Source organism: Populus alba, chromosome 19 (assembly GCF_005239225.2).
Source record: "Populus alba chromosome 19, ASM523922v2, whole genome shotgun sequence".
Taxonomy (NCBI): domain Eukaryota; kingdom Viridiplantae; phylum Streptophyta; class Magnoliopsida; order Malpighiales; family Salicaceae; genus Populus; species Populus alba.
The window spans coordinates 13102135-13115020 of NC_133302.1; the positions used below are offsets into that span (position 1 = coordinate 13102135).

The 12886-nt window shown below is 37.6% G+C and overlaps 1 protein-coding gene and 1 long non-coding RNA gene across 8 annotated transcripts in view; both read right to left on the reverse strand.

The window, feature by feature from the left end:
- The window catches only part of LOC118038731 (uncharacterized), a 162337-nt gene that overhangs the window by 109812 nt on the left and 39639 nt on the right, over window positions 1-12886 (reverse strand). The gene's annotated exons all lie outside the window — the stretch shown is intronic.
- On the reverse strand, window positions 1621-6496 carry LOC118038711 (uncharacterized). 4 transcript variants are annotated; one of them, XR_012168865.1, is made up of 4 exons: window positions 6269-6496; window positions 4916-5015; window positions 3417-3477; window positions 1621-2143 (listed from the first exon to the last, which is right to left on the reverse strand). It is a non-coding gene; the product is annotated as an uncharacterized lncRNA (long non-coding RNA). The 4 variants fall into 4 exon arrangements; XR_004685807.2 differs by lacking the exon at window positions 1621-2143 and adding an exon at window positions 2393-2624; XR_012168867.1 differs by lacking the exon at window positions 3417-3477 and having other exon boundaries at window positions 2121-2143.

The window sequence follows — 12886 nt, forward strand, 5'->3', positions numbered from 1 at the left end:
AATTAATCAAGTCAAGGGCTTAATTAGAGAATTGATAAGTTTTAGATTTAATTGGATTGGATTTAATTAAATTAATGAAATCAGGGACTTAATTGAAGAAATAGCAAAGTTTGGGGTTAATTGGGGGCACGATTGCAACAGATTAAAGTCCTAGGACTAACTTGTAAAAGGCGCCGAAATGCGGGGAAATTACAGTCTAAACCAGGGGCTTAATTACAACAGATTCAAAACTTCACGGGTCAAAACAAAAAATGTCCACCTCATATCCCAAAACGGTGTTGTTTGAAGGAGCGCTGTTCATCTTCTTCGCAGGAGTCGTTGCTGGAGTGAAGGGTGAAAGCCGTTTCAAAATGCTTGGCATTGAGAGAGCGCCGGGGGGGGGGACCCAGGGGACAAAAAGAAAGGAGAGGGCCGCCAGGCTCTCAGGCTCCTCTGGATCTCTGGATGGGTCTGAACAACATGTTGGAGTAATGAACGCAACGTTCTCTGCACCATGCTCTTTGGTACCTATAGATTCCTGTCATCTTGGTGCTCACAATCCAGTCTTTTTGCAGCAGGCTTCCTGCGTCATCGGAGGTGTATATGTTAATTCCCAACAGGTTTCCTTTGTCAACCACCGTCCTTCCATCTCCTTTGCACCAGTAGTAGCAGTGCAGTGGAGAATCTGCTCCATCAGCGCAGCATCTCAGCAACAGCAGTGCAACAAACCAGAGGAGAGAGGTGAGAACACGAAAAACAGGAGGAGGAACCACAGAACCGGGGGAAGCTAAAGGAAAAGAAAAGGAGCAGACGTTCGTTCCCCTGGTTTCTTCTCAAAGAAACAGAGGAGACGAACGAACAGAGGGGGAATTGACAGACGGATGGACGCAAAGAAAAAACAGGAGGGGAAGACTGAAGCAAGAGAGAACAAAGGGGGGAAAGCGCACTGGACAGGAGAAAGAGAGAAGCAAACGAAACAAGGGGGAAGACGGAGCAGAACAGGACAGACAGAGGGGACAGAGAAGAATGAAAACACATTAACAAGGAGAGGCAACCGTTCGCAGAATCACAAGAACGAAGAAGAAAAAAAAAGTTCAGCAAACCAGTCATTGCTGGAGCACGAGCACCAGCTACACAGTTTAATAAATAGATATTAATGCTAGAGAGCTGCTCATTTGGAGGTTCTGGCGAGGAGGCTTTTGTTCCAAGTAAAACAGAGAAACTCAATCCCATTCACTGTGAGGAAAGCAGTAGCCGTGGTCAAACTCGTGAAGATCTGAAACAGATTCCTGGAGCTTCTGCTAAGGTTTTCTTTCTTGACATATACCCGGTGATTTGTTTTTGTTGTTTTTAGTTTTTTTCGACTTCATTAGAAAAGCACGTTTCCTGATTTAGCCATGCATGAGAGGAATATGCATGTGAATAGTGTTGAATATTAAACTTAATCCAGAAGGTCAAGGAAGGCAACCAGCCACCAGTCGCAGCCGCCAGCCACCTCCACACCCACAGCCGCCTTCACACTTGAAGGTTGAATTTTCTGGTTTTGAATTCGTGTATAAATAGAGTGCCCAACTTGTGTTTATTTGAGTGGAGAGAATAGAGAGAAACACTAGAGAGAGAGAGAGAGAGAGAGAGAGAGAGGGCGTGTATTGTTTTGTAAGTTCTTTTGATTAATTATAGCTTATGTTCTTGTAATAAAACCTTGTGTTTTATCCCCTCTGAGTGCTTCAAAGCCACCACCAGTGGTTTCTCCCACCAACAATTGGTATCAGAGCCCTGTTCGTCAGAAAACAGAAGAGTTTTGGGGTATATCCAAATTTTCAAAGTTGTCAAAAACAAGTTTTGATCATTCCACAGTGTAGAGCTCATCAATACGAACTCACTGTCGCAAGAATCAGCCTGATCGGAGACCGCAGTGAGCCACACGTGCCTCCTGAAGATCCGGTGACAGTCGCCCACGCGCAGCCACGCGCGCCAGAGGTTGAAGACGAGTGATGTCCACGCGCGCCATATCGAGCCGAGCCGAGCCGTTTACGCCGAGTCCTAGCCGAGCCGATAGCCGAGTCCAGCTGAGCCACAAGCCGAGCCGTCATCCGCGCCGTGTCGAGCCGCGTTCCAGCCGCCAGCACGCCGAGAGAATATTCCCCAGAATATTTGTAACGCCCTGTAATTTAGTACATTCATAAAAGAACTTTGAGCATTAACTTTTAAAAAAAATGGGTTTTTTTTTTCCACCGAACTTATCTGAGACTTGCCGAAATTTCCATTGAAATTTTGGCAGAGTTTCCCTTATATCTGGAGGTCCCAAGTTATCGACAATCATCATGTACAATTATACTTATTTCTCAATCACATCATAATCATGTAGAACCTCAACAACACATCACTCACGGTACATGCCTCACATTTCGCATGCTCATTTCTTTCCCATTAACACACATAATTCATAATAATTGCAAGTAAACAAACTAAGATTACAAATACAGAATAATACATTTTTATGTCCCGACACTTAATGTCATTTTTACATATTAAGTCATTTAGTTCCTTAAAGACAAAATACATTAATGTTCATCTTCTGATTCAATCATGCAAAAGGAAACTAGAGGACCTAAAACACTACTCCTGGCGTGAATCTGAAGGACCTGCAATTTCATAATGTATATAATAAATATAGCATAAAAGGAAAATCATACAATACATGAACGAAATTAAACGTATATTCAACGATATGCAATCATAGTTCCTTGAAATTCTCATTTATCCTTCCATTATTACGTCTCTATCCATCCTTCCTAGAATCATTCAACATTTTCATTTTGTGTCTTGTTTCACTTCATGAGCGCATTTAGTTCATTATAATATCTACCATGTGATTTCTCTCCCTCTTACTCTATCTCTTTATATCAATTTCAATCCCAACATCTATTATACTCATTATGGCTTTTCCATATAAGTTGTCAAACTCATCATGATCGTGGTCCAATTTTAGTTTATAAATATATTCAACTTACATATTTCTTGTGCCCATTTCAACACATTCCAATGTTTCTTTAGATTTTCAGTAAAATCTCTCATTATCATGGAACCTGCCATCATTTTCGCAATATTCACATCCGATCCATCTTCAAATAATATGATTATTATTGGCATTTTATTACACTATTATAATTATCACCAAATTCTTATCATGCCAGCAACAACACGAAACCTTAATACAACATATTTACATTATTGGTCATAATTTCTTTAACATCCTCCATGTGCGCAGGACATGATTCTCAAATTATATCAATTACAATTCCTTAATTAATTCAAAATACATCACACACATATATATATATATATATATTATATATATATATATATATATATATATATATATATATATATATATATATATATAGCATTGCATTCTTTAAGTGTATAACACCTACCATGGTTAATGAACTTCTACTCTCACGTCCCAAGCGATACGATATTTGCTTTGCCTCCATCCTTCACAAGAATTAGATCTTCATCAGTTTCTCCTTTTTTTTTTCTTCAATAATCCATAACATAAACACAAATTACCATTTTTGTTTAACAATTAGGTATCATCCAACATTCCATTTATAATCTGATAAGTCAGTCATCCTGACAATATTAACACCACACAAGAAAGTTTAATTCAAGTTGTATATTCTGGTCATTAGAAAACAAAACTAATGCCGTTAGCCCATCACCGGGTAACTAGTTCCTCCGCCCATCTTATTCCATAATTTCCAATCAATATTCGCCTCTTCAAGGCTGAATGAATAATCCTATCAAGATGTCAATCCCCATTTCATTAATATTTTTAATTATTACCTCTCCCCTAAAACTTGGAAGGGAATGCTGATACTAATAAATTTTCCTTAGTGTTATTAGTCTCTCATATCAGGATCGGCTAATCAAGTTCATTATAAACGTCAAAATTAATACCATTGATTGATGTTATCGACTATTTCTAACATGGAATAGCCAATCAGATTTTTCTTTCCATAATATCTTGGAATATTTCCGGAAATGTTGATGTCAAGATTCTTGACATCATTAGCTTTCACTTCAGGAATAACTAGTCAAGTTTCATGTGATTGCCGATATTGACAGCACCGGTCAATATCATTAACTATTCTCACCCGAAAAGTTAATCAAGTTCAGTATCCCTCGTTTTCAGGGATGATTATGTCGATGTTAGTAAACCTTACTAACATCATTAGCCTCCGCATTCGGGACCAGCTAATCAAGTTTCGTGTGATTGCCGATATTGACAGCACCGGTCAATATCATTAACTATTCACTCACCCCGGTCATCCACTTCGGATGCCATTAGCCAAAGCTAATCATTCTTTGTCCCGGCCATCCATTCAGATGCCATTAGCCAAAGCTAATCAGTCATTCATCCCGGCCATCCATCCGGATGCCATTAGTCGAAGCTAATCATTCTTTGTCCTGGCCATCCCTTCGGATGCCATTAACCGAAGCTAATCAGTCCTTCGTCCCGGTCATCCATTCGGATGCCATTAGCCGAAGCTAATCATTCATTTGTCCTGGCTATCCATCCGGATGCCATTAGCCAAAGCTAATCATTCTTTGTCCCGGCCATCCATTCGGATGCCATTAGCCGAAGCTAATCAACCATTTGTCAACATTTAAGCCCGATGTTAGTAAACCTTACTAACATCATTAGCCTCCACATTCGAGACCGGCTAATCAAGTTCGAGGAATGGTCATCAACGAAGTCTATTAATGTAATTCATATTCTTAACCCAGTCAAATACTCAAATCCATTTTGAATTTCTCGTTTATTTCACTTTATCCTCTCTTTGTGGTTTCACCCATAGACCCAAAGACCAAGAATTTAATAAGTTTGTAAATTAACGCTATGTAAAAAGTGTAGGTATAGAACACCTACCATGCTGCAGAAGCTCAACTCGCTCTTCCTTGTTGTTGTTGTGCCCCTCCTGCAAAGCTCCTACTATACGAGCTCCTGAGAAGTCGAGTGAATGCTTCTCCTACATTTTTAATATAACATCCTGAATCATTATTGAATCTTCCTGATTCATTCATAATATTCATTAATTCACAAAATCAAATACTTCCGTAAACAATTTCCATGAATGTATTTTATTTTCGTACTTGTCATTTAAATTAAATGCCCATGTAATTCAATTCTTCATTAATGATCTTCAATGTCCAAAGGGCATGACTTTTCGTCACCGATTTTCTTTTGTCCCAAGACATTTAATCTATCACCAAACAATATAATTTAACTTAAATTTCATCAATGACTACACATGCTAATTTTTTCCAAAAGCACACTCAAAATGATTCCTTATATCATAATTCAACTTACAACATGATTTCCCATTCTAACACAACTAAAATATTAGTCAATCACTATTCTTTATTGAATTTAACTATACCATCACTTATCAACACATCAAACATGACTCAAACATAACACAAACACAACCATCATCATTAAACCCATTACCATTATCCTTATCCTTAGTCCCAAAACATACTTTTTATGCTAACCCTCATATTCTCATTCAATATTTCTCAAACCAAACTCAAAACATCATTATTTAAATTTAGAATTCAATACATCCAAACGGTGGAATTATACATCATCATCATTAAAATAACATATCCAAAATTAACATACATCCAACGGTTAAAACTTCCGATATCAGAACAATACCAGACTGGCCTGAAATTTGGAGACCTGCTGTTCAGGAAGTATAATTTATGATAGATGTGTTCTTTTCGGATCTAAACCGTTCAGAATTTATATAACATCTGGATGAACGACATATCCAAAATCCAGACCAATCCAATGGTGAAATGATGATATAATAGCTGATGAACAAGGCTGTCTTGAAAGGTGATTTTCCAGAAATGTTCCTCCGGTGACAGCCCTCAAACGAAGTTTGATATTTACAATCCCTCCGGTCAGAATCTAGATGACATTGAGCATAATAACATATCCAAAAATCAATTTAATCCAACGGTGTAAAGTCAATCTATGGCTGCCGAAGTGCCTGCCCTGTTGAAATCCCAAAACCCATAGTTTCAAATCAATTTATTCTCTCTATTTTTCAGCAAATCAAGCCATTATCATGCAATTAATCTCGAAATTCACATGAACAATTACTCCCCCAAAATATTTATATGAACCCTAGAATTTTAAACTTGGAGGTTTTCTTCTCCTCATGCAAGAACAAGAGAGAAAAACAAAATTACTAAAGGGTATGTTGCTTACCTTTGCTACTTTAACTTATTTCAATGAATTCTTGCAAAAATTTACAAAAATCATGTCCTCCTCTTCCAATTTCCAGCTTCTTCTCTTTGTTTCTCTCAAGCTCTATAACTCTCTAAGTTGTTATTTAATTTGTTTTCTTGGATAGAATCCTCCTAAGAACACTCCTTTTTTATTTAGCTTGAAGAAATGAAGAGAAAATGAAGAAAATGGGACAAAACAAATGGTCTCCCTCCTGTATTTTTTTCATTTGCAGAGGACGTGCTCTGTTTTTAAAGAGAGGAGAGGAGAGTATTTGTTTTGATAAAATTACAAAAATGCCCCTTGTGTCATCTTCTTTCATTTACCCGATTTTCAGCACTTTTCGTAAATCTTTTTCAAACTCCGATTGACACGAAATTTGAACCTAATATAAAACAATATGTCTGGAGATTCCTTACAAAATTTCAACCCGATCCAACTGTCGGATTGAGATATATCATCGATATCGTAAAACTAGACAATTAGTGTCTCTTACACTAAAATCTGAATTTCATGCATTAATTTATTTACTTAGATCCTCATGAAATTTCCCCTTAATTTATACTCAATAAATTCAATATTACCACATTTATCATTAATTTGTCAGAATACGTGTTTTGACCTGGGTTTACATATCTTCTATTTTTTCTTTCTTATTCTTTTATCCATTGAAACTCATCACTGGTTTCGCCAACGTTACAAGTTTTAAACTAAAAATCATGACTCTCTTTTCGACTTCAACAATATCTTTAAATTTGTTTATGGAGATCATTCTCTCTCACATGACACATTTATTGTCCCTCCTACTATTTATTCATTTCTTTCATATCGAATATCCATTACTCATCGAAACGTCATTACTTCGATCCTATGTGTTGTTTTTTTTTTCTTTCTTTTTATTATTATTGTTGTTATTATTTATTTTTATTTATGGGGGTTTACAATATTCCTGGTTCAACCCAGCGAACCGCCCGCCGTACAGAATTGATTTTTTGACCGGTTCACCCATTTTCTGACCCAATTTCTTCAAAGTCAGACCGATTCCCTACTATTTGGACCATTCCGGATCGATCTACAGTGTCCGTTTGGCCAAATTCGGCTCCCAAAGAGGTGATATAGTCATTCAAAGAGCAAAATAACTAGAGAAGGTACACATACACTCATCCCGAAGCTGACCAAAGACAACTATGATAGTTGGTGCATCAGATTGAAAGCATTCCTTGGTTCACAAGAGTGTTTGGATATTGTACAACATGGTTATGATGAACCAGAGTCCAAAGAAGTAGAAGATGCTTTACAAGAGGCATAGAAGCAAGTCCTGAAAGTCAACAGAAAAAAGGACAACAAAGCAAAGACCATCATCTATCAAGGTCTTGATGAAGATACATTCGAGATCATAGCTTCCATTGAAACATCAAAAGACATATGGGAGGCTCTCCAACAAAAATACAAAGGTGCTGACAGAATCAAGAAGATTCGTCTTCAATCTTTGCGAGGTGAATTTGAGTTATTGAAAATGAAGTCCTCGGAGTCTATTTCTGATTATCACACAAGGATTATGGTGATAGTCAATCAAATGAGGAGAAATGGAGAAGCCATCATCGACTCTCGAATTACTAAGAAAATTTTGAGATCCCTAGATCCAAAATTTGATTTTGTTGTTGTCGCAATTGAAGAGTCCAAAGATGTGGACAAGTTGACAATAGATGAACTTATGAGTTCTTTGCAAGCTCATGAGCAGAAGATTGTAAAGCGAAATGGAGATAAGGCAATTGAGCATGCCTTACAAGCAAAGCTGTCTCTCAAGGACAGATATGAGCAAGGGGAGACTTCAACAAGTGGATATACCACTTAAGCAGGAAGTCAACAATCCAGAGGAGGATTTCAGATATTCCAAGGAAGATCTTGGAATACAAGCTTCAGAGGAAGAGGTGGTAGAAACACCACCAGAGGAGGTCGAGGACAACAGACATTCACTCCTAGAGGAAGAGGAGGCGGTTACAATAACCGTGACAAGAGGAATATCCAATGTTATAGTTGCAATCAATTTGGGCACTATAGCACTGAATGCCGAAGGAAAGCTCCGTTAGAGATACGTGAGCATGCCAACTTTGCAGAGAAGGATGACACAGGAGCAGCTGTATTGCTTGTCCAACAAGGACTTGATGAGAAACAGGAGGATATATGGTATCTAGATACTGGAGCCAACAATCACATGTGCGGCTACCGAGAGTTATTTGGTGATCTAGATAAGACCAAGCAAGGTCTAGTTACTTTTGGAGATACCACAAAGGTTCCATTCAAAGGTAAAGGCAACATCCAAATCAAGTTGAAGAACGGCGATTCCAGCTACATCGCCGATGTGTATTATGTCCCAGCCATAAAGTAGAACCTGATCAGCTTAGGTCAACTGTTGGAGAGAGGATATACTTTTTACTCGAAGAATTGTCATCTAACAATTAGAGACAACAATTGGAGATTAATTGCCTATGTGAAAATGTCCAAGAATAGGATGTTTCCTTTGAACATCCAGTATGATGTAGCAAGGTGTTTGAGTGCCATCACCAACAGTGAAGAATGGCTTTGGCACCTGAGGCTTGGACATCTGAATTTCACAAGTCTGAAGATGCTAGCAAGCAAGAAGATGGTCAAAGGTTTGCCTCACATTGATCATCCAGATGAAATCTGTGAGAGTTGTGTCCTCAGCAAACATCACAGATCCAGTTTTGCCAAAGAAGTCAACTGGAGAGCAAAGAGGCCACTGGAGTTAGTACACACAGATGTGTGTGGCCCAATAACGCCTATGTCGACTGGACAAAATAGGTACTTCCTCACTTTTATTGATGATTTTAGCAGGAAAACGTGGATATACTTTCTGAAGAGGAAGTCAGAAGTATTCAATTGTTTTAAAGTTTTTAAAGCAATTGTGGAGAAGCAAAGTGGCTATATGATCAGAACCGTAAGATCTGATCAAGGTGGAGAATATACAGCAAATGACTTTGAAGCCTTTTGTACACAACAAGGCATCAGACATCAGACAACACCAGCTTATACACCACAGCTGAATGGTGTAGCTGAGAGGAAGAATCGCACGATTCTTGACATGGCAAGAAGTCTTCTCAAAGCAAAGAAGTTGCCCAAGCAATACTGGGCTGAAGCTGTATCATGTGCAGTGTATCTACTAAATCGCTGCCCAACCAGAAGTTTGCAAGGCATCATTCCAGAAGAAGCATGGAGTGGTCACAAACCAAGTGTTACTTATTTACGAGTCTTTGGTTGTGTGGCATATGCAAAGATCCCAGATGCAAGAAGGACAAAGCTCGATGATAAAAGCGAGAAATGCATCTTTATCGGATATGGTGAAAGAAGGATGGGATACAAGCTGTATAATCCCATCACGAAGAAGGTAATCATGAGTAGAGATGTTATCTTTGAAGAAGATAAATCTTGGGAATGGAATGATGATCAAGAAGCAGTCAAATGGATCAACATTGATTTGATCCTTGAAGGTGAAGAAGTACCAACAGTACTTGTAGAAGAACCAATTATGCCAGCAGCTGAACCACAAAGTCCGGTACACAGATTCCCTGTATTCAACAGGAGGAACACACCAGAAGCATCATCATCAACACCACCATCAGCATCCTCATCAGAAGGACCAAGAAAGATGAGAAATCTTGAAGAGTTGTACGATGCCACTCAAGTCATGAAAGATACAACTTTGTTTTGTTTCTTTGCAGATAGTGACCCATTAAGCTTCAATGAAGCTGTCACAGAAGAGAAATGGATAACAACAATGGATGAAGAAATACATGCCATTGAGAATAATGATATCTGGAAGCTGACTTATCTACCAGAAAACAAGAAAGCAATAGGTGTTAAATGGGTCTACAAGACGAAGAAGAATGCAACAGGAGAAGTGCAAAGATACAAAGCCAGATTAGTGGCTAAAGGCTACCAACAGAGAGAAGGCATTGACTATGGAGAAGTATTTGCTCCAGTAGCCCGGCTAGAGATAATCAGACTGATGATCTCACTAGCTGCACAACATAAATGGAAGATTTATCAACTCGATGTGAAGTCAGCATTTCTGAATGGCTTCCTAGAAGAAGAGATCTATGTTGAACAACCACTTGGATACATTGAAGCTAAAAATAAAGGCAAAGTATACAAGTTGAAGAAAGCTCTCTACGGTTTGAAGCAAGCTCCGCGTGCTTGGAATACCAGAATTGACAGGTATTTTCAAGATAATGGATTTGACAAATGTCCATATGAACATGCAGTATATGTGAAGAAAGGAGCAAATGGCAGCATCTTATTTGCGTGCCTATATGTTGATGATTTGATATTCACCGGCAACAACCCTACCATGTTTGAAGACTTCAAACAAAGCATGGTACAGGAGTTTGAGATGACTGACATTGGTCTAATGTCACATTTTATTGGCTTAGAAGTAACGCATAAAGAAGAAGGGATTTTTGTATCCCAAAGCGGTTATGCCAAAGATATTCTTGAAAGGTTCAAGATGGAAAGCTGCAATCCGGTATCAACTCCAGTTGAGAATGGAGTGGAATTGAGGAAGAGTAAGGTTGGAAATGTTGATCCAACTTACTTCAAAAGCTTAGTAGGAAACTTACAGTAGTTGACATGTACCAGACCGGATATACTCTACAGAGTCGGACTCATCAGCAGATACATGGAGACACCAGACCAGTCTCACTTGAATGCAGCCAAGAGAATTCTTCGCTACATCAAAGGCACAATGAATGAAGGTATGTTTTATACCTCAAGTAAAGACTTTAATCTTATAGGCTACTCGGATAGTGATTGGGGTAGAGATTTGGATGAAAGGAAAAGCACAACAGGGTTTGTCTTTTTCATGGGAGACACATCTTTCACATGGTCATCCAAGAAGCAATCGATTGTAACATTATCAAGTTGTAAAGCTGAATATGTTGCTGCCAACTCAGCCGTATGCCACTCAATATGGTTAAGGAATATGCTGAAGTTTTTGGGATTTCCTCAAGAAAATCCTAAGGAGATTTATATTGACAATCGATCAGCAATCGCATTGGCAAAGAACCCAGTGTATCATGAAAGGAGCAAACACATTGATACACGTCATCACTTTATCCGGGAACATGTGAAGAATGAAGAAGTCCAACTGATATCTTGCAACACAAATGATCAAGTTGTAGACATCTTCACAAAGCCTTTGAAAAGAGAAGTATTTATTCGATTAAAGTTCATGCTTGGCATGACATCTCTCGATTGACTTTAAAGGGGAGATTTATTGAATATTAAACTCAATCCAGAAAGTCAAGGAAGGCAACCAGCCACCGACCAGCTGCCAGCCGCCTCCACACCCGTAGCCGCCAGCCGCCTTCACACTTGAAGGTTGAATTTTCTGGTTTTGAATTCGTGTATAAATAAAGTGTCCTGCTTGTGTTTATTTGAGTGGAGAGAATAGAGAGAAACACTAGAGAGAGAGATAGAGAGAGAGAGAGAGAGAGAGAGAGAGAGAGGGCGTGTATTGTTTTGTAAGTTCTTTTGATTAATTGTAGCTTATGTTCTTGTAATAAAACCTTGTGTTTTATCCCCTCTGAGTGCTTCAAAGACACCACCAGTGGTTTCTCCCACCAACAAATAGCAAGTTCTCTTCTAGCAATATAATATACTAGGAAAATCTTGGCATTTTCAAGTTGGACCCAAAAAAAAAACAAAAAAAAAACAAAAAATATAAAAAAATTAGAAAAATAGAAAAAAAAATGTGTATGCATAAGTAAAAATAATGTAAATTTATTGGTTTATTCACCAACATCAAAGTCGGGAATAAAATACTAGTTTAAATTTATATTATTTTTATTCGTTATATTTTATTTTATTTTGACAAGAAAAAAAATAAAAAAAAATATATGTGCATGTATGAAAATAAAATTTATTTTATTGGTTTATTCACTAACGCCAGAGTCATGAATAAAAACACTGATTTAATTATTTTTTTTATTTTTTATTTAACTACATAAGAAATAAAAAATATGTGAACGTCTAATAAAAATGAATTTAGTTTATTTGTTTATTCACTAGCGTTAGAGTCAGGAATAAAAAATATTGATCTAAATTTATTTTATAGCTATGTAATAGTTACCAACACCAGAGTTGGAATTATCCATAATTGAATATTCACTGACGCCAGAGTCAGGAATATTATGAATAAACCATTAAAGCGTAAACCAATAAAATTTAGCAATTTAAGACAAAACAGTAATGCAGTTTGCCTTAGTCAGAACGAATAAGGGGTGCTAATATCTTCCCTTTTACGTAACTAGTCCCGAACCATAGAATTTATGTTGATCAGTTATGGTTCCTAGTGACTATAATACTAGGTGGTGACTCCTTAAACAAGACATTTTCCCTAAAAGAACCAGATGCCAGAAATCTGTTCTTTTTTCCATAATTCAAGAGAATAATTTTTAGGGCCGCCATGATGTCCGGTGCGACACAGCTCACTATTAAAAAAAATAAAATTGAAAAAAATAATTTTGAAAAAAAGAAAACACAAAAGAAAGTGAAAAAAAACCATGTGGGAAAAAACACTAA